Below are 20,303 nucleotides of genomic sequence, written 5' to 3' on the forward strand. Positions count from 1 at the left end.
GTTCATGGTCATCCCTTTATCGGCTTTGATTGTGTCAAGCCAGCAGATCCTTTGGTGACCACGTTTCCTTTTGCCACTGTTCATGCCAAGCATTAATTATTTTTCTAGTGAGTTTGATTGCATGGTGTGTCCAAAGTAAGTGAGCTTTATCCGTAATATCTTCCCTTCTAATGACATAGTTGGTTTGCTCCTCTCTATCGTTGTACAGCCATGCGGGAAGAAGAAGAAGAAGAAGAGTTGGTTCTTATATGCCGCTTTTCCCTACCCGAAGGAGGCTCAAAGCGGCTTACATTTGCCTTCCCTTTCCTCTCCCCACAACAGACACCCTGTGAGGTGGGTGAGGCTGAGAGAGCCCTGATATCACTGCTCAGTCAGAACAGTTTTATCAGTGCCGTGGCGAGCCCAAGGTCACCTAGCTGGTTGCATGTGGGGGAGCGCAGAATCGAACCTGGCATGCCAGATTAGAAGTCCACACTCCTAACCACTACACCAAACTGGCTAAACTTGGTTGACCATGGGATGGAATGGGTACGATTACTAGGATCCAGTCCATCCTTCATTCCCATGAGATGTTGTTATTGTTGGCCCTCAAGTCACAGCTGACCCCGTAGGGTTTTCAAGAAAAGAGATGATCAGAGGTGGTTTTGCCATTGCCTGCCTCTACATCATGATCCTGGTATTCCTTGGAGGTCTCTCACCCAAATACTAGCCATGGTCAATCCAATTTAACTTCCAAGATCTGGCAGGACTAGGCTAATCTGGGCTCTCCAGGTCAGGGACACAAATTACATTATTTCGGAAATAAGTGAAATTATTAGTTTTTGACTCATGAGCTTATGTGACATGGGATCAGGGGAATGATGGGGTGGCACTTGTTTGTACTGAACATTGAGAAATTATGATATCCGAAGACATGAGCAGTGACTCATGGTAGCTGACACCCTGTGACAATTTTTGTTAGTCCTGAAGGTGCTCCTGGAACCATGTTCTTTTCTAGCACTAGAAAAGTTATGTTTTGGCTCCGCAGACTCGATCCCTTCCTAACATGGTGAGGTACGTTGTCATCATGACTGGTTGTTTACTAGTACTACACCAATGTTGTCAACAGTGCTGATTTTTGTTCTCCATGGTTCCAAAAGCTGGAACTGAAATGAAATTGCCTCCAAATTAGTTAGTCTGCTGGCAGTTATCCAGGTGTGTGAATATTCTGTGAATATTTGAGGCTCAGCATTTGGTATCTGAAAAGTCTGCAGCAGTGACTTTGTTGGGGCTGGCATGACATGATCTGCCACAGAGATGTCACATTCAGGGTCCATCACATCAAGTTCAGCAGATTTTCTCTGCACATTTCACGGCCACTTCCAAAGCTTTAGATCAGGCTTTCTCAACCAGGGTTTCATAAAACCCTGGGGTTTCTTGATTTCCAGAATGGGTGGGAATTAATTATATATATAATTTATTGTACAACATTTATTGTGTGATATGACTCCCTCCCAAAATGGCCAATCATGGGCCTGGAGGGGGTAGGAAGGGGAGGGGCCCTGGGTGGGCATGTACACAGCTCTGCTTCCCAACCATATTCTGCACCATCGCACCACTTCTGAGGTTCCTCGAAGCCTGAAGAATGTTCCAGGGGTTGCTCAATGGTAAAAAGGTTGAGAAAGCCTGCTTTAGATTCATTCTCCAAAGTTCATCTGTCGACAAATAGCTAAGGCCTTAACATTCTGGGGTGGGAGGGGTGATGCGTAAGGCAGATTTCTTCTTTCTTCCCCCTCCCCCCCTGCACTGGAGTGGAAAGACCCCTTTAAAAATCAATTTCTCGATTCTTTGCTGCCAAGCCACACCAAGCTGCCTGCTAAAATTGAAAGATTTAACTGTTGGCACAGCATGCTACAATTCCTTCCCTATGCCTTGCCTGCTTCAATAATAAAGCAATAAACTGATTGATTCTCTAATAGTTGCATTAATCAGCAAATTCTACACTGGAGCAATACGGCAGATAATACAACCTCCTACTTTCAGATATAAGATATATTTTTTAAAAAGAAATCTTGAAAAGAGGCCAACTGGAATGACTTTCTGCATCTTCTGAACTCCCAGCTGTTTCCAATAGCCCTCAATTCAAAGGAAGCACACTGCATTGTTTTGGGGGGAGCTGAGTCCATTTGAAAAGCAGATCCAGGCATGGAACCCTTCCATCATTCAGAAGTCTTCACACATGAACCCAAGTCCATAGTATTCAAGCAATCCATTGACGGGTCTCCTGTCAGGCTCCCAGGCTCCCATCATTCCACAGAACATACAAAATGGAAGGGTTCAAGAGGGCATTTTAATAAAACGGACACCTTTGCTCAGGCTCCTACCTGGGGAAACAGCCTACCTGACCGAGTTATGAATTCTGTCCTTGGAACAGACCAATTCTGTTTTGGGAGGTCCTGGGAAGAGAATTCCTCTCCTGGTTACCTTCCTTCTCACCCAACTACATGCCTCCCACTTAGGGATGCCAGTCCCCAGGTGAGACCTGGGGATTCCCCCAAAGTATATCTCATCTCCAGACTAAAGAGATCACTTCCCCCTGGAGAAAATGGCAGTTGTGGAGGGTGGACTGAGGACCCTCCACACTCCTTTATACAGCATTGAGGTCCCTCCCTGCTCCAAATTCTGTCCACTCCTGGCTCCACCCTCAAAATCTCCAGGTATTTCTCAACCCAGAGATGGCGACCCTACCTCCACTTGCCCGTGTGTCCTTCCACTTCCTGTTTCTGAACCATTTCACCACCACCAGTGCTCACAGCTGCCTGCACTGTATGAATCCCTTTCCCCAGTGGCGCTAGCAATGTGAAACATCAGGCGGTAGCAGCAGATAGTTTTTCCAGGATAGCTGGCAATCTTATGCCATCAAATGAAGGTTCTCTCAATAAATCCTGTCTAGCCAGTCTCAGCTTCTAACAAGATTCTTCAATACTGGCATTTTGGATTAAGCCCAGAGCCCAGCTTGGAGAAGATATAGTTAATAAGGCACAAGGCATATGTTTACTGGGCTCTGCTCAGTAGCTCACCACTGCATTTTACATAACTGATGTTCTCCAATCCATCTTTAGGGGCCCATTTTTATGACTGAACCAGGTTTTGGACCTCTGATCCTGCAAGCCAAAGCCATTCTGCTACCCTACTGTGTCAGCATAGTCAATGACCAATTTTGCACCAGCTGCTCCCAACCCATCTTAAACGGACCATTTTCACAATGGAACCAGGCTCTGGACCTCAGGCAAACCCTTTCTCTGATACATTACCCTTTCTCTTACTTTTTGCTCTGCCATTCTCTTTGCTTACGAACCAAAGGTGCTAATGATCAGATTCCTAAGCAATCTCATGAATCTACTTTGATGCTCCCTTTCTTAGCAAATACAACTGGGCTTCGAGCTTTCAGCTGAAACCCCTGAACACTGCTCATAATGAAGGAATGTTTTAGAAAAGCTAGAATATCTGGCCTGGAGCCATTACCCACAATATTCAACTGAGGCTGGCATTATTTGGGGACTTGCAAAAAGAAATCAACTCCAAGATCTGATTTCGTTGCAAATGGCTGTAAAAACAGCATTCGAGTTTTTAAGAGGACCCTGGCACTCCCAAGGAGCACTCCTGATTTTTTTGAGAAGCTAGCTAACGATTAAAACAAGGGTGCTCTATAAGTTGTTTAATAAGGGTCAGTGATGTATCTTCTCTTTGCTTTCTGGCTGAACTCCCAGCCTAAATCACGCCTGCTGCATCTCATCTGGATGTGCAAGACAAACTCTGCCGATTGAAAACATCTGGATATGGAGAGAGTGAACCGCACGGCCGCGATGTCATGCCGGGATTGGCTTCCAATCATCCCCCTTTGTTTACCTTGAAAGGAACAGTGCAAATAAATACAGTAGGGGCTGTTTAAACAAAGAGACCTCAGATCAATAAAAGGTTTGTACAGCTTACAACCTTCCAGCATGAGCAAAAAATTGGGGATAAACCTCAGTATTCGTGGGTCAATTGCCATAACTGTCCACTTTATTCCACCACAAATGGCTTAATGGATCTGGTGTGGGAGAAGATTTTGAAACTTTTCCGCATTTTTTTGTTGGTACCAATCTTTGGAAGTCAACATGGGGATGACGTTTAGTATTGGAGGCCATGTGAAGTACTTGACATGCATGACTAGTCGCAACTAGGGATGTGCGCTTTGGGCCGCCTCAGCCGACCCCCCGACCCCCGAAACACAGCTACTTCAGAGACAGATTGCCCCGAGGTGGTCTGAAGTGCCAAAACTCATTGGCAAACAGATCCAAATTGGTCTTTCTGAGGCATGCTTCAGGGGGGTCTGAGCCACTTTGACATGGCCATTTTAAAGGAAAGGCAGGGATGTTCCTCCCTCCCCGCTCCCTCTCTCCCCCTCCCCAAGTGCAGGACAATGAAAATGATGCATCTGCCCACCTCCTCCACTCTCTTTCCCCCTGCATGGCTCACCCAGTGGCCAGGCTCCGCTCCAGTATGCAGCGCACCTCACGATCCACCCGATGGAGGTTGTGGTCCTGGCAATGTGCCTGGGGAAGCATGCCTGTCCACGCCCACCCCCAATGGCCAGGCAAGAGCTTCTGCTGCCGGATCAATGAATAAGATAAGTCTGGGGACTCTATACCCTCATTTCATCATATATATTAGACTTCCAAAAAGCAATGGCTTTTCAGATCAAGCACATGACTCTTTGTTTGAAAAAAGAGTTTCATGTATCTTTGCTCTTGAGTTGATTACACCAGGTAGCCAGTGTGCAAAAAAACATGTTCTGTGTTAGGAAAAACAAATAGCTTTAGATAGCAAGCTGAAGTCTTCTATAAACACATAAATGCTTTGATGCAGGAAAGACATTTGACTTTGAAGATATGAGCAGAGTAATTCCTCTATGCCCTTGTTGGGCCTGCAAACAAGAGATCCAAGCTATGGTCTCAGCACAAGTGTTGTTCCCCCATCATTAAATAATTGAGGTCATTACCCACTTCCAAATCCAGAGACACTACCTCATAACTGGTGGGTCATGGGACAAAAAAAAAAAAAGAAGTCTAGGGAAAAAGAAATTGTGGGATGCTCTGGTGATTTTTATCCCTGGAAAGTTCAAGCTTGGTTTTAAGGTCAAGAGAGAGACCAGTGGGCTAACCACATGCTCTCCTAGCCAGCTTCATTGGCCAAGATTGGCCCGTTTCTTGGTGGGCTGTTAAGGAATGTCTTCAACTCTAAAAAAGAATTAGTTTGGCCCAATATTCTACTTTCTTCCATATACGCATTAAAATGAAACTGGAGAGATTTTCCACAAATATCCTCCCATTACAATTTCCAAAGAAGTATGAAACGTGTGGTTGTGATTACAAGAAGAAGACGTTGCTTCTTGGTATAATGCTAGAGCGCTCATTCACAAACTTCTCGCTAAGGCATGCTAGCAAGACTTCAGAGAACAGTAATGTGCCTTGAGATATACATTGATTTAATAATTAGGGAGGCTTCCAAAACTCCTGTTATGCAAATATCTTGCCGAATGCTGAGTCCCCTAGTCTTGTTTTTGAAGTGGAACTGATGCATTAGACATCCCTCACCATTTGACTTGTTATTTTTAAATTTTGCACAATGCACTGTGAAATAGGTGCTTTGAGCCAACTTTCAGTTTCGTTGGTTCAATCATATGCTTTCTTTCCTTTACACAGTTACTACACACTTGTCTATTGATAGTGCGAGTGCTCATGATATCCTGGTTCTCATTGTAGGATGCAGATGTCGTGATTATACCAAAAGGAAATCTCAGTGCCATTGTGTGCAGAGCTGTACAGAGATTCTTTTTGTGCAGTGGTGTTTTATCTGTGTATGAGCAGGGCATCCATAGCCATGGGATGCCCCACAAAGAAGGGATCTTGGAACAGTTCTATGGACCATCACACCAAAATTGCCTTATTTGGAGTATTTTAGCAGTGACTATACATTGGCAATATAGAAGGAGAAGCATAAAAACCAATTGAACAATACAGCATATTGTGTTTGTCTGCTATCAAGGACCTGCAGCACTGGTTTGTACTGGATTGCAGCTGCACTGGATCCAACTGGTTCTATATAATTTGGGATAATATTTCATCAAAGTCTAGCTTCCTGGCTTCTAAATTTCAGACTGGCTTCCTTTGCTGGATCATGCAAAAGTAATTTTTATTTCTGAATGGAAACTTTTCCGCCCTATTTTGTATTTATTTAAATTCCAATTTCAAAATTCAGCTAGATGCACCATCTATTTTCCCTTACAGAAAAGTTTAATATTGTCCATTTAGGTGAACTTTCTACAGGCCTACCTAAAGGATCCTGTAGACATTTCAGAGTGATTGATTAAGTGCTGGGGAAAAGTTCTATTATATAAGGAAATGCAAACAGCAAATTGAGTTGTTCTCAAAACATTTTTGTTTGAAAGGCCAGCTACAGCCTCGGGAGATGAAAGGTTTTGGAATGTCTTTGCTGGGGGGGGGGACAGACTGTGAAAATATGTAACAATTGAAATCATTAGACAATTATTTTAATTTAATGGAATGCATTGAGATTGAAACTGTGGTCCTGATTCAACAGTGTCCTGAAATAAAGATATTTACTGTGACGGGAAGAATACCTTCAAATTCAGCCTTCTGGTTTGAATTCAAGCCACCATCTGCTTTCAAGCTGAGAACTCTCTAGTCCAGCAGGCAGGGGCTCATGGGGATTGTAGTCCATGGACATTTGGAGAGCCACAGTTTGGCCACCCCAGCTCAAGTCTGTAACAAGGTGCCCATGGCTGCCATGGCTCCTACCAACACCTTTCTGGTACTTGCTTTCTGAAACTTGGCTGGGCCAGGTGGGTTTTTTCCTTAGTAGGACTTCTGATCAGGCATTGTGGAACTGATTGGCTGTGCAGATTTTTTTTAAGGGATTCCAGCTGCACCTGCTACCACAATACCATGTTTTTTAGTATATGATGAAGGTAAGCAATGTGCACGCAACACAATATTTTAAAACAATATATTAATTTTTAAAGGCATCCTGTTAAAAAGAGAAATGCTGAAGGGTTACTCATAGAGTTATACATGTCCTTGTTCTTGGCTCTGCTTCATTTGACGGCCATTTGGAGAGGGCTCCATTCCTCTGGAATCCATTTTTTGGTTGTGCCCATGATCCTGTGTCAGAATTCTGAAGCCAACCACTGGGGGCTCCTGCTCTAGTAAGAAAGTATCTGGATGATCTCTGCCTTCTACTGAGTTAGACTACTGACCCATTTGTCTACTCAGACTGGCAACAGCTATCCGGAGACTCTGGTGAAGTGCTGAATGACACATTCTACCTGATTCTTTCAACCAGAGATACCCAGGATAGGTCCTCATGCAAAACTGATGCCCAGGTCCTGAGCTACACACCTCCTCAAGCACAGTCCACCTCAGTAGAAGACCAAGAATGGTAATAAAAGGAGATGACCTCCCCATTTCATGAAATGTGCCTTTAGGTCTTGAACAAGCTTAGCCTCATGAGAAGTGTGAGGCAACCAAAGCCCTTATGATCTCTTCAGGCCTGAAGAATCATCCCCTCGATTAAACTGGATCCTGCCTGATCTCAGCTCCTGATCCTGCCCTCAAAGCTATAGTCTAAGGTGACCAGATTTTAACATTGGTAAAGCGGGACACCATTGACCATTCTTGATTAAAATTTGGTCTATATGGAGCAACAAATTTTTTCATAGAACGCATAGACCGCAAAAATAGTATTGTAATATATATTTTTTAAATTTCAACGTAAGTACAATTTGCCAGGTGCCCCCAGATGCCCCTCCAAAAGTGGGACAATCTGGTCACCTTACCACAGTCACATGTTCTTGTACCTTCGAATCAGAGCCCACATGCACTCCATGCAAACATTGGAGATTGGAGCTGAGACCTTCAAATGTAGTCACAATTAGCCCTCATTCTGGTCAGTTGTGCCCAAACAAATATCTGAAAAAGGACTATAAGAAAAAAAACCTTTTAGTAGGTAACAGAGAGAGAGAGAGAGACTCTACTTCAGATGATAAAACAGAACTGAAGAATATAACACAAAAGAATCCGTAGCCATTAATTTTAATAGCTGAGACAGATACTAATATTTTATGGGGTTTGGAACTATCTTTGTGTTAAAAAAAAGAAGTAATGCTTAGCGTGATACTTTTGGTTTTAAAATAAAGATAAAACTGTCATATTCTAGTTAGAAGGAAACAACATTATAGTTAATAGTCCCTTTCTTTATGGGCCAGGCTGGCTCCATTTGTCAATATTTTGAAAAGCAAATCCATGATCAGTCTATTCTATTTTTAAAGAGCCCTTTCCCTCATACCTTTCTTTATTTTTATGAAGCATTATTTTCTGTTAAACGGCGGTGCCGCTTTGACACTCGCCTTCTTCAGGAGGGGTGTCGTTTGTGAAATGTCCCCATTTAAATGTAGATTTTGACTTTACACCGGAGGCCTTCGGTGAAAGGCTTCCCACTGCCACAGGAAGGGGGAGGGGGGGGAATGAACCTTGCATCAGTGTTCATTCCACACACCCACACCTGCCTTTCCATAAACTCCTGCTGTGTGAGTCTCATTTGAACGCCTCTTTATTCAAAATGCTACTGTTATACCAAAGAAAACAGCTATGCTGGAGTCAGATCTATATGTTTATAGAGTTCACAATGAAGTTTTTGAGGTCAGAGAAATCGATCACAGAAAGATAGTCACAGAATCCCTCACTACGGCTACGGTCTCTTCGCAGCTGAAGTCGAAAGCTCTCATCCTAAACAAGTTTTGCCACCTCTTGTAAAGAGTATATTGTGGCATTTCTTTCATCATAACTAGGTTCAAGTCAATGGCAAGACTCACCAACATGGTTAAGAAGAGATCTCCGGAAGAATATGATGAACAGTGGAGTGATTATTTGGACTTCCTTAAGAAAGACAGCAGTAACTGTTAGAGTAGGACCAATATGTAATGGGAACTAACTATATATCTCTTAAGATAATATCAGACTATATCAAGTATGATATACGTGTATTGATGACACCTATCAGCTGGTCACTTTTTTTTTTTTTTTTTTGTCTTTTGCTTTTCTGTTTTTGTTCTTTGCTTTTCTGTAAATGCTTTTTATAAGAACAAATAATAATAAAAACTGAATTAAAAAAAAAAATAACTAGGTTCAAGTCAAATTTCCCTGAGTTAATGTTTTCTCATGTTTTCTGTAATGGGTTTGGGTCCCCAGCCTGTCATGGAAGCTCACTGGGTGACTCTGGCTTACCATTTTGAGTCAGCCTAGAGTGCCTACCTCATAGGGTAGTTGTTGCGAGGATGAAACAGAGGAAAGGAGAACAATGTTGCAAGATCCACTGATACTGAGAAGGAAAATGAACGATAATCAAACCCAGCCTGGACTTAAATTTAAGAGTCAATGCTCATGCATAAGGGAACGGTGATTCAAGACTGGTAATTGGTGTACGTAACTTGATTGATACACAAATACCCAGAGTACCTCTGCATCGGCCTCCCTTAAACCCAGGAATCACTTTGTGTCTGTAGCCAAGCCATTCATAAACATTTCTTCTTGAGACCAACTTACCTGGAATAGGTTGCTGTCAAATTTAGTAACATATTCAATGAACGAGATGTTATTAATTTTACAGAGCTATCCTGCAATATTAAAAGCGAGTAACGATAGAAGGGTTTTCTTGGTTCACATGTAGTCAAAGGGGATTTAGGAGGAGACCTCTGGGATGAGCTGTTTGCTTCAGTGTTCTGGGTAGTAGTTATATCCTGATCATCATAAGGATCCCTCTGTGTTAGATATTGACTCTCCTGAGGACATTGTAAGTGCAAAATTTTATCCTTCAATTGAGATTCTATTAATTCCATGGATGATATTTCCCTTTTATTGAAATACATCAGTGAAACATCAGCAGGGAAATGAAAGACATCCCCTTCAAGCTAAGAGGCTTGCCATGCAGTTGGCCATAGACAATTGTTGTGCACCATTGACCACTCATAGACCACCAGCCAGGGATAAGGAGTCAGCCATTGTAACAGTGTTATTAGTCATTCTGGAAATCAACCAAAGATTGCTTTCTTCCATTTCTTCAAACCTTCCTGTAACTCACACTCCAAGGAAGACTATCTCTGTGCACAGAGCCTCTAGTAAGCTTATTGACATCATCATAACTAAGAAAAATACTTACAAGGACCTCAAAAGATCTCTGCTTGATAGAAGAAGAGCTGGTCTTCTCTCTACAGCAATGCCAAGGCAGAGGTTTCCAGGAAGCTTGAAGACTTTCTCGCATTATAAGATAGAACAGAAAGAAAAAATGAAAGAAAAATCAGAGAGAGAGAGAGAGAGAGAGAGAGAGAGAGAGAGAGAGAGAGAGAGAGAGAGAGAGAGAGAGAGAGAGAGAGAGAGAGAATATATTTCATCATGACAATCTCATTCTTTCCTAGCCTACCATGAAAATGAAAGGGAAAAAAAACCCCTCTGCCACTCTGGATGGAAAGACTCAGAGCCCTTTTCCTGTCACTGCAACTTGCATGCCACACGTTGTCCCCCTTTGTATACACAGGATAGACAGCCAGGGTTTCTATAAACTGTGGCAGTTTCATCCTGGAAAGTCCTATTTTGCACCTCATCTGGTCTAAATATTGAGCTTAGGAGGAATGGGCAGGGGGAGGAGAGACTGTTGCCTTGCATCCTGTGTTATGGATGCTGGATGTTTATTTAAAACTCAGTTTGCAGGAATGTTTTCCAGACATGTGGTTTGCCGCAATAGACAGTTGTTGATATTCCAGTCCCGGGAGTGTTAGAATATGTTACGAATTGCGACACTTTTTAAAAACCAGATGTTCTACATAAACTACACCAGAATATCGAAGGGCAGGGGGAGCTAAGCATGCACATATAACCATCGTTTGGCAAAACAAAACACACACACACACACACACACACACACGGGTTGCTGAAGAGCACATGGTGAATTCTCTGAATCTATTCCATCCTGAGAGCGCAAGCAAAGAACGGGTGTAAGAGAGAGAGGAACCTTGGAACTGAACAGGCTCTTTGGGATTCCGAGCAGATCTAAGGTGTCTCTTCGCATGCTGTGTTCTTTAAATGTACAGATCAAAGGATTGTAAAACCTGAACATTTAACATGTAATAAATGAGACCAAAATGTTTTTGGCAACAGGTGCATTGCACAGAAGAAATAAGTTGATGAGCCCAATGTTTTTTAATGGTTCATACCCTTGTCGCTGATTTCAGATCTTTGCTTTTTGCTATGTTGTTGTAGCTGTTCTTTGCCTCAGCCCTGGGTACAAATATATGTATATTTGTATGTATCTATGTATGCTTACAGGAGCCTCTTGAGGCGCAGAGTGGTAAGGCAGCCGTCTGAAAGCTCTGCCCATGAGGCTGGGAGTTCGATCCTAGCAGCCGGCTCAAGGTTGACTCAGCCTTCCATCCTTCTGAGGTCGGTAAAATGAGTACCCAGCTTGCTGGGGGGTAAACGGTCATGACTGGGGAAGGCACTGGCAAACCACCCCGTATTGAGTCTGCCATGAAAACGCTGGAGGGCGTCACCCCAAGGGTCAGACATGACTCGGTGCTTGCACAGGGGATACCTTTACCTTTACCTTTATGTATGCTTACATACACCAGAGATCCCTAACCCTATGGATACTCTCACTTTTTAACGAAAGATTAGTATGCACCGCCGCCACAAAATGGCTGCCATAACGTGATTGTGCTCATTGCAAAATGGCTGCCAAGAAGGAAGCAGTCACAGAATGGGTAGAAATTCCGAGACAAGAATCCTTGTATGATAGCAACAGGGGTCTCCAAATGGGTACTCCCTGAAGACCCAAAGTCACTTCCTGAAGTTAGATGAAGAAAACTCAAAAATAGCTTTTTGCTTTGAAGAAGAAGAAAGGGTGTTCATCAGCAGTTGTCACACCATCCATGGGAGTCATTATCATCACTAAACATAATAAAGCTCAAGTTGACAACTCACTCCCTACCTAATTGGCCCTCCCTAGGGGTGTGCTGCCAATAGAGAGACAACACTCTGCCATTGAGGGCCAATCAGTTACAATTGTGCTCTACTAATGAGGGACAATCAGTTCAAATTTCAGGCAGACAACTCATTCCCTACCTGGTTGGCACAGTGCCACAGAGACCATCCCTCATAAGCAGCTCTTGCCATGCAGCCACCCCCCCCCCCCTAGGAAGGCCATAGAGCAGGTACGTATCCTAGCACCCATTGTTTCCCTGGGTGCAATGGGCTTTGCTTCTAGTTCCATTTATAAATGCAAAGTATCATTCATGTTATGGGGCCCAAAGTCTTCTGGTGAGCTTCATGATAGGCTAAAGATCTGAACTGTAGTCTTTTCCATTGCAATTCAGCACTCTAACCCCTGTGCCACAGTACCTCTTCCTATAACTGGCTTTAAAGCAGAGTTATCTGCCTGCCTGCCTCTTGCCTGCAAGACAGGGTAGACTAAAAATCGACACAGTTTTTTAGAAAATTTTAAGAGGCTGCTCTTTTGGGCTGCCCTTCCCGCGGAACTTCAGACTTGGTCTTTTTAGCTCTTTGGAGGACAATTTATTAAGGAAGTTCATGGCCATATTTATTTTACTGCTAAAGAGTTTGTTAGCACATTTTTAAAAGTGTGGCTATTGCCTGCTTAAGTTTATTGCCTGCTTGAGTGAGTTATTGCTTACCTGAGCGAGTCTGCTGAGCAATAGTTCACATTAAAACTCGCCATTCATCATGTTCACACCAATCCAAAATGACCACAGTGCAAAGGTATAATTATTCGTAGGCTGCAGGGCTATGCAATCAGGTCTAAGGAGAGGGAAACAACAGGCATGGAAAGCTGCATTTAAAAAAGGAAACTCGAGGACAGGGCATTCAAGAGCATTGCTCTAATATGAGTGGAAGAGTATTGCACATTGCTCCTCAGGAGAAAGGCTGATCGACCAATGGGTTCCGTTCTAACCTTAGACTGTATTTTACTGCATTTTGCAGCAGGACACTTTATGGCAACTGATCAGCAGTTTTGCTGCACTGTGATTCAGCAATGTATGTACTTCTTTTCATGAGCTAACCAGCGCTGCTTCAGTCTTCTGTAGTCCGCATAAAGACCTAGGTACAAAAGAAAATCTGGAATCAGATAAATGAATGGTTATTTTTCTTTTGAGCTTTTTGTAAAGGGAGGAGCTCTCTTCTTTTTAAGAGAAGGAATACCAAAAGTGGGGTGAATGGGGGGAAGGAGATAAATGGCTTCCAGCTTCACCAGTTTGAAGAAGGCTTCCAAACCCTGGTCAAGAAGGGACAAGGTAGTGCTAACTATGGGTAACAATCAGTATACCACAACGGGCCACCACCAATTCCTAGCAGCCGGGCAGCATGCCCCACACATCCTGTGTACACACAGGGGAAGAAGCCCCCCCCCCCCGGCACACATGGTCCGCCCCGGAGTTGTGCGTGCATATGGATAACTCTGGAATGGAAAAGTTCCATCACCGCCATGGGGAGGGCAGAAGGGCATGGGCGTTCCATTGCAGAATAGCGGCATGCCTGCCCCAGCGGGGCCTGTGCTGGTCCCCACAGTGGACCATCCAAGGCCCTGATTCGGGCCAGGGCCAGGAGGGGGCCAGGATGGCAGCAACATCGTGCATATGCAGGGATTAGCCCTACTGCCCTGCTGCCACCAGCCTGGCCTTCCCGCCCGGTGCATAATCAGTCAAAAGAAAGGCAGAGAGGCATTGTGTATTCTCCAGGCTGTCTCTCATTTTGTGAAGAGTCAGCCTTATATAACTGCATTGGTCCTGAGGGCCTTGTTACTAGTGGCACCTATAACTACCAAGAAAAAAAAGCCTGTAGAAACAACTTGAACTAGAGCAGTGGGAATTTTACTCAGTCTCACAGGATCTGAATTTCCGTTTCTTTTGAAGAATATTCCAGAAGTGTGGTTTCTTTGGACTACGTAGGTCTCAGAATGAGACCATATTTCCTGATGCAGCTTGGGAACACACCCTTTCCCTTCCCTGTCATGTCGTCATAGCCTTTGAGAAATCCCAGGGATTGTGTCACATTTTCACCCAACATTTCTTGGAGTGCAGCTGCATAAGAACGTCTGTATAATGGCAATGATGAATTGATAATGAAAATAGTAGGCTATGCTCTGTGCTGCTCCAGAACACACACTCTAAAAGTTCCCTTTGGCTCACTGAGTCTTCTGGAAAGCCTGGCCTGTCTTTGCAAATGACAAAACCCAAACTTTTGGAGTGTACATCTAATGTCCAATATGTGTTGTACACATTCTTAAAGGAGCAAGAATGGAGGAATCAAAAGTTTTCAAGGAGAAAAAGAGGGGGGAATCCACCTGTATCTTAGAGTAGACCTTCTAGCAATAAATATTGGGATATTTTTCTTGTAGTAGCCTAACCAGCAATACGAGTATAGGGGAGGCTTACACCAAAGGGGTGTCTAAGTGGTATATCTGTTTTCCATGCAGAAGGTCCCAGATTCGACTCCCTGTATCTCCAATTAAAGAGCTTTGGTAGTAGGTGATGTGAAGGACCACAACCAGAGATCCTGGAAATCTACTATTGATGGGACTGCCAGGCCTTCTGCTTTGGGGGGAGTTCCTGCCCCCCCCCCAGCAGCCCTTTTTTACTTGCTGCTGTTCCAAGCAGTGGCAGGAGTGGGGAAAAAAATACAATGTTAGCAACATTGCTATATCGCTTCCAGTTTTACAATAGAATTCCCAGCTATCCCTAAAGCTACCTTGTGTCACTTCCAGGTTTTCCCAGGAAGTGACTTAGCAATGCTGAACCGCCCTCATATCTCCCTGAAGGGGGAAATTCAGCACGAGGAAATAACATGGCATAAAAATAAGATTTGAGTCACACAATAAAGAAGCACAATCAACATGAGGATATTCAGCATGAATCAGCAAGGTTACAAAATTCAGTCACCTCCTTCCTCTGAGTACCAGGTGGTTGTGATCCTGTTCCACAAGAGGAAATTGGTAGTATGGTGTGGTAGTTGAAAAAAGATTTGGTTCTTATATGCTTTTCTATACCCAAAGGAGTCTCAAAGACCGTTTATGCACTGGGAACTTCACTGCCCCACCCCCCTGTCAGGAGCACAGATCGGGGGCTGATGAGGTACACCAGGCCAAATGCTCCCCCATGTGGGTGCAGGAAGAGGTGGGGCAACCTGCCATGACTAAAACTCCAGCCTGCAGCCTGGAATAAAACCTCCAGTGCATAAACGGTCAAAGTGGCTTACAGTCACCTTCCCTTTCCTCTCCCCACAACAGACACCCTGTAAGGTGGGTAAGGCTGAGAGAGCCATGATATTACTGAAGAAGAAGAGTTTTATCAGTGCCGTGGTGAGCCCAAGGTCACCCAGATGGCTGCATGTGGGGGAGTGCAGAATCGAACTCCGCATGGCAGATTAGAAGTCTGCACTCCTAAGCACTACATTAAACTGGTTAGAATGTTGAACCTGGGAAAGTCATGTTCAAATCCGCCTTGTCATGAAATGTATTGGCTGACTTTGAGTCGGCTTCACTTCCCCAGCATAAACTACATCACAGAGTTGTTATGAGAATGAAAGAGGGGATAGGGGAAGAACTCTAGACTCCCTTGAAGATGAGCAGGATAAAAACATACTTCATTGGTTCATTCTTGAGGTCCTGTTGTTCATAGCCCCGGTCTCCTGATTGCTGATTTGTCAATCTCTTCAATAATATGGACATGTTCTGAGATAAACTCAATCCACTGCAAGTTCAGTTCTTGCAAACCGTTTCATGTGCTTCCCTCAACAAGAATGATTAATCGTGCCTTTATTAACATCCTTCCCCAGCTTTGTTTTAAGCAAACGTTTTAGAGTGTTCAAAACCTTGACTTTTGAGTAAAGTACTTTCCATGTCTGTCACTCCTCTAAAGATCGATGGGCAGCACAGAGTCTCCAGGCTAAACTGTTTCTGAATATTCACCCAGCGTTTTTTTGTCATGAACTAAGAGCAGAGAAGTTAGGTGAGTTGAGACAGAGAGCTTCATTTAGGGCTTTCCACAAGTAAATAATCATGCATCCCGGCCACTTAAGACAGGAAACCTCCTCACAATTGCTGTCACCCTTACATCGAGAGGTTAAAGGTCACGCTTGTCAACAGGTCAAACTACAGCGCTAATTCACCTCACTAATGAGTCCCAAGCAACCCATGGAGCATTTGTTCACAGCTCTTGGCAAGCCCCCAATGAATAAAGAAAATGAAAACCTTCTGGAAGAGGTTAGCTTAGCTGTTGTCACACGTGCATGGGAAATTTCCTTGCGGTTCTCTCTGCAATAGCTACAGCCGTGATGGGATATTTTGTACATGCTTTATGGGTGTGTTGAATGGAAATACGAAATCTGATAATGATGGACAACAATTTGGAAATGACTTGCAAATATAAATAAAATAAATTAGGGCTGAAGGGGGTGTAACTTTACAAACATTGTTCCCACAAGATTAGGGTGGCCTAGCATCCAAATGGTTCCTAAAGAGCTCCCAGAATTAACTCCTCCAGGTGACAGAAATCAGTTCTCCTGAACAAAATGGATGCTCTGGAGCAGGGGGAGTCAAACTGTCCAGATGTCCATGGACTACAATTCCCATAAGCCCCTGCCAGTGGCCACAGTTTGACCACCCCTGCTCTGGACAGTGGAATCTAAGGCATTCTACCCCAAAGACATCCTGCCCTTCCCCAATCCCTCCCTAGTCTCTACTCTACTCCAGGTATTTTCCAACCCAAAGGTGTCGACCTTAACAAAAACACAGAAGCAACAACCAGAACAGCTTACATATAACATCTGGTTTGCTAGAAACTACTCTTCCCATGATGTTCTGGGCACACCACATTTACAATGATGCTTCCTAAAGATGTACAGAATCTGAGGGGTCCAGAGGAAGAAGAGAAGGAAGAGAAGTGTATTCACGCAGTAGGCTGGAAGTCCACCACAACCTCACACCGCAATGACAACAGCAGATAAGTCGATGTGGATCTTCATTGGACTTCTAAGGATGCCGCCATGAGCATTATAGGGTTTCAGAAACATTTGGTCAGTCAGCATCCAGCTTGATATATCCCATTCCCAACCAATTTGCAATTTGTTGGAAGATTTGTCAATCAAAGCCAAGAGTGGGGGACCACCCATCCTGAATTTACGTGAAGAACTTTGAACACGGCGATCTTTTTATCAGCTATCCATCATACGTGCATTTACAGGACTTTAAAGTATTATTCAGATTTGGAAAGGTCTCTGGGGATGCAGGCTTCACAAGAGGAGAAGAAGCTTGGGAACTGGTTTCTATAATTAAGCTAGATTTAAGTCCAGTGTAGGGTTGTCAGCTCTGGGTGTGAAATACCTGGGGATTTTGTGGGTAGAACCCCAGCAGGGCAGATTTGGGAAAGGGAGGGACTTCCATTGGGTAAGGTGCATAGAGTCCACTTTCCAAAATAAGCATTTTTCTCCAGTTGTAATCCTAGGAGATCTCCAGCCATCACTTAGAGGTTGGCGAGCCTAGCACCATAGAGAGCAGCAGCAGACAGGTTATTCTCAATGGGATCGGTTTAATTCCTTCTGTTTTCCAGGAGGAAACAAGCAAACAAAACCCCCACAAAAGCCTCCCAAATGGTGGACTCCATGCATGTGAAATACAGCCATTATTCCTATTTTTTTTTCAGCATCTACACTATGCTAGGCACGGAAATGATGTGCGTTGTTCCAATTTAACATTTTTGCTATGAATGATGCTTACATTTCAACTATACTTTTTATTCATATTTTTCATAAGTAGACGCTCAAGTCGCTGTTTTCCCCCAGGGTCACCGAGAGTTCACTAAATGCTGATAGACTGTGTTCTGTATTAATGGTGCTAAGCTAACTGCCTCCCAATTCTGCCAGATCCCTTTATTTAAAGAAATAGCTCTGTATTTCACGGGAAAATATTTTGCAAAGCCTTCCCCGCTGATAATTTGTCTGGGGGGGAAAGACAGGTTTAATTATTTATATTGACTGGGAAAGTTGGGTATTAAATGTGTTCAATAAGGTCTGTGCTTTGTTTATATAGAAATATATGGAGAGAGATGAATATCCAGATCATTGGAAGGAGCCAATTTCTTATTATTGAGCTGAATATCAGCCAGTAGCTTTTTGTGAGATAATTATCAAATTCGGAGCATGACGTGCAAAATGGCTAGCTAGAGCCCATGGCTCAAAGGCTATTGAATGCCCTTTAAAATGGTGGCTATAATGTAGCATGGTGAACAAAAAGCTGGGCTTTCGTCTGAGAAAACCGTGTTCGAGTGTGGCCTCTGCCTGTGGCATTGGGCATGTCGTATTTCAGCCCTGTTCCCTTTAATGTTGAAATAGCAGCATAATACAGCTTGAATGTTGAGTCTGCTATGGATCGGCACTCTCCTGTTTTTGGACAGACATAAGATTCAACACATAAACAACCATTATTTTTGCCATTTCCAGAGCAAAGTAGTGATTGTCTGATAAGTGACCCACACAGCTCACGGAAGAGGAGCCATGGCTTTGCTAGCAGAAGGCCCCAGGTTCAATCTCCCGCGTCTCCAGCTAAAATAATCTGGTAGCGGATGATGTGAAAGACATCTGCCTGACAGCCTGGAGAACCTCTGCCAGTCTAGGTGGACAACATTAATCTCAGTGGATTAATGGTCTGACTCCACAGAAGACACACTGATGTGTTCATTTCTGCTTTGACCTGAGCATCCCACTTTTGACTTCTCCTTTCTGTGGACTGAACTTGTGATTCCTTATTTTCACACTGTTGTCTGATTTTTGCACTGATCCTTTCCCATAATGAGCTACATTTTCCACCTTTGGACACAGTACATCAGCATTATACATGTATTAGAAGAGGAAGAGTTGGTTCTTATATGCCGCTTTTCTCTACCCGAAGGAGAGAGCTTACATTCACCTTCCCTTTCCTCTCCCCACAACAGACACCCTGTGAGGGAGGTGTGAAAGCCCTGATATTACTGCTCGGTCACAACAGCTTTATTATGTGTGCATATGAAATTTATGGCATGTATAAATGTAGTTTTGTTGTTTATTTAATCCACTCATTTCCATGGGATCTAAGGTAGCCTACAATTTAAAAAAAAAACCATAAATATACACAGAAACTGAACAGAGGAATCATATACAGAGAGACCCACATGCCCACACAGTACAAATCTGAGAAACCAAAACCAGTAAAATAAAGTTGACGTGAATATAAAATCAGATAAAACATGGCCTTTTTGTCAATTGTGAAGTGACTTTCCCCACAAGGTCCCATCCAGCTCAGCAGTAAGTTGCTGGCCCATGTGACAGTTCCAAAGTTTATTCACACAGAGGAACACTTTAAGAGCCAGTGGGATGTAGTGGTTAAGAGCGGTGGCTTCTATTCTGGCCAGCCAGGTTTGATTCCCCGCTCCTCCATATGTAGCCATCTGCGTGACCTTGGCTAGTCACAGCCCTGTTAGCGCTGTTCTGTCCAAGCAGTCCTGTCAGGGCTCTCTCAGCCTCCCCTACCTCACAGGGTGCCTGTTGTGGGGAAAGGAACGGAAGGCGATTGTAAGCTGCTTTGAGACTCCTTCAGGCAGTTAAAAGCAGGGTACAAAAACTAATCTCTTCTTCTTCAAAATGAAACTTTAAAAAAAATACCACATATACACTTTAAATGGTAAACATGACCAAACAAAAAAGAGTGTCCAAAAGCCAAAATTCTGTCCCAAAGCATTATGTAGGGGCACAAATGCATACTCACATCAGAACTAGCATTGTATGCCCATAGAGGAGTGCGGGTGAGGAAAAGCAGGGCTTTCCCACAGCAGAAACATAAAAAGAACTCTGCTGTATCAGACCACAAGTCCATCTAGTCCAGCATCCCATTTCAAATAGTTGCCGAGCAGTTGCCCTGGAGGGCCTACACAGAGGGCATAAAGGTCACACCCACAATCTGACCAATTTTACACAAGGGCATTGTGAGGCAATGAACCTAGCAAAGTCTCGTTTCAGTAGGCTAATAAACTGTGTTGCAGCAAAAACAATGAATGTTTTTTGTGCCACCTTAAAGATGATCAGATGGATTTTGACGGATTCTGTTCTGGACCAAAATCCAAGGCATCAGATGGAGCACTCTGTTAAAAGATGTGTACATATACATGA

At 43.6% G+C, this 20,303-nt stretch overlaps 1 long non-coding RNA gene across 1 annotated transcript in view; it reads right to left on the bottom strand.

The window, feature by feature from the left end:
- Nucleotides 1-10,392, bottom strand: part of LOC143823787 (uncharacterized) — a 34,480-nt gene extending 24,088 nt beyond the window's left edge. The window contains exon 1 of the long non-coding RNA XR_013226579.1: nt 10,258-10,392. This is a non-coding gene — a long non-coding RNA (uncharacterized LOC143823787). The remainder of the gene's footprint in view (nt 1-10,257) is intronic.
- Nucleotides 10,393-20,303: the final 9,911 nt, after the last annotated feature.

Source organism: Paroedura picta, chromosome 14 (assembly GCF_049243985.1).
Source record: "Paroedura picta isolate Pp20150507F chromosome 14, Ppicta_v3.0, whole genome shotgun sequence".
Lineage (NCBI taxonomy): Eukaryota > Metazoa > Chordata > Lepidosauria > Squamata > Gekkonidae > Paroedura > Paroedura picta.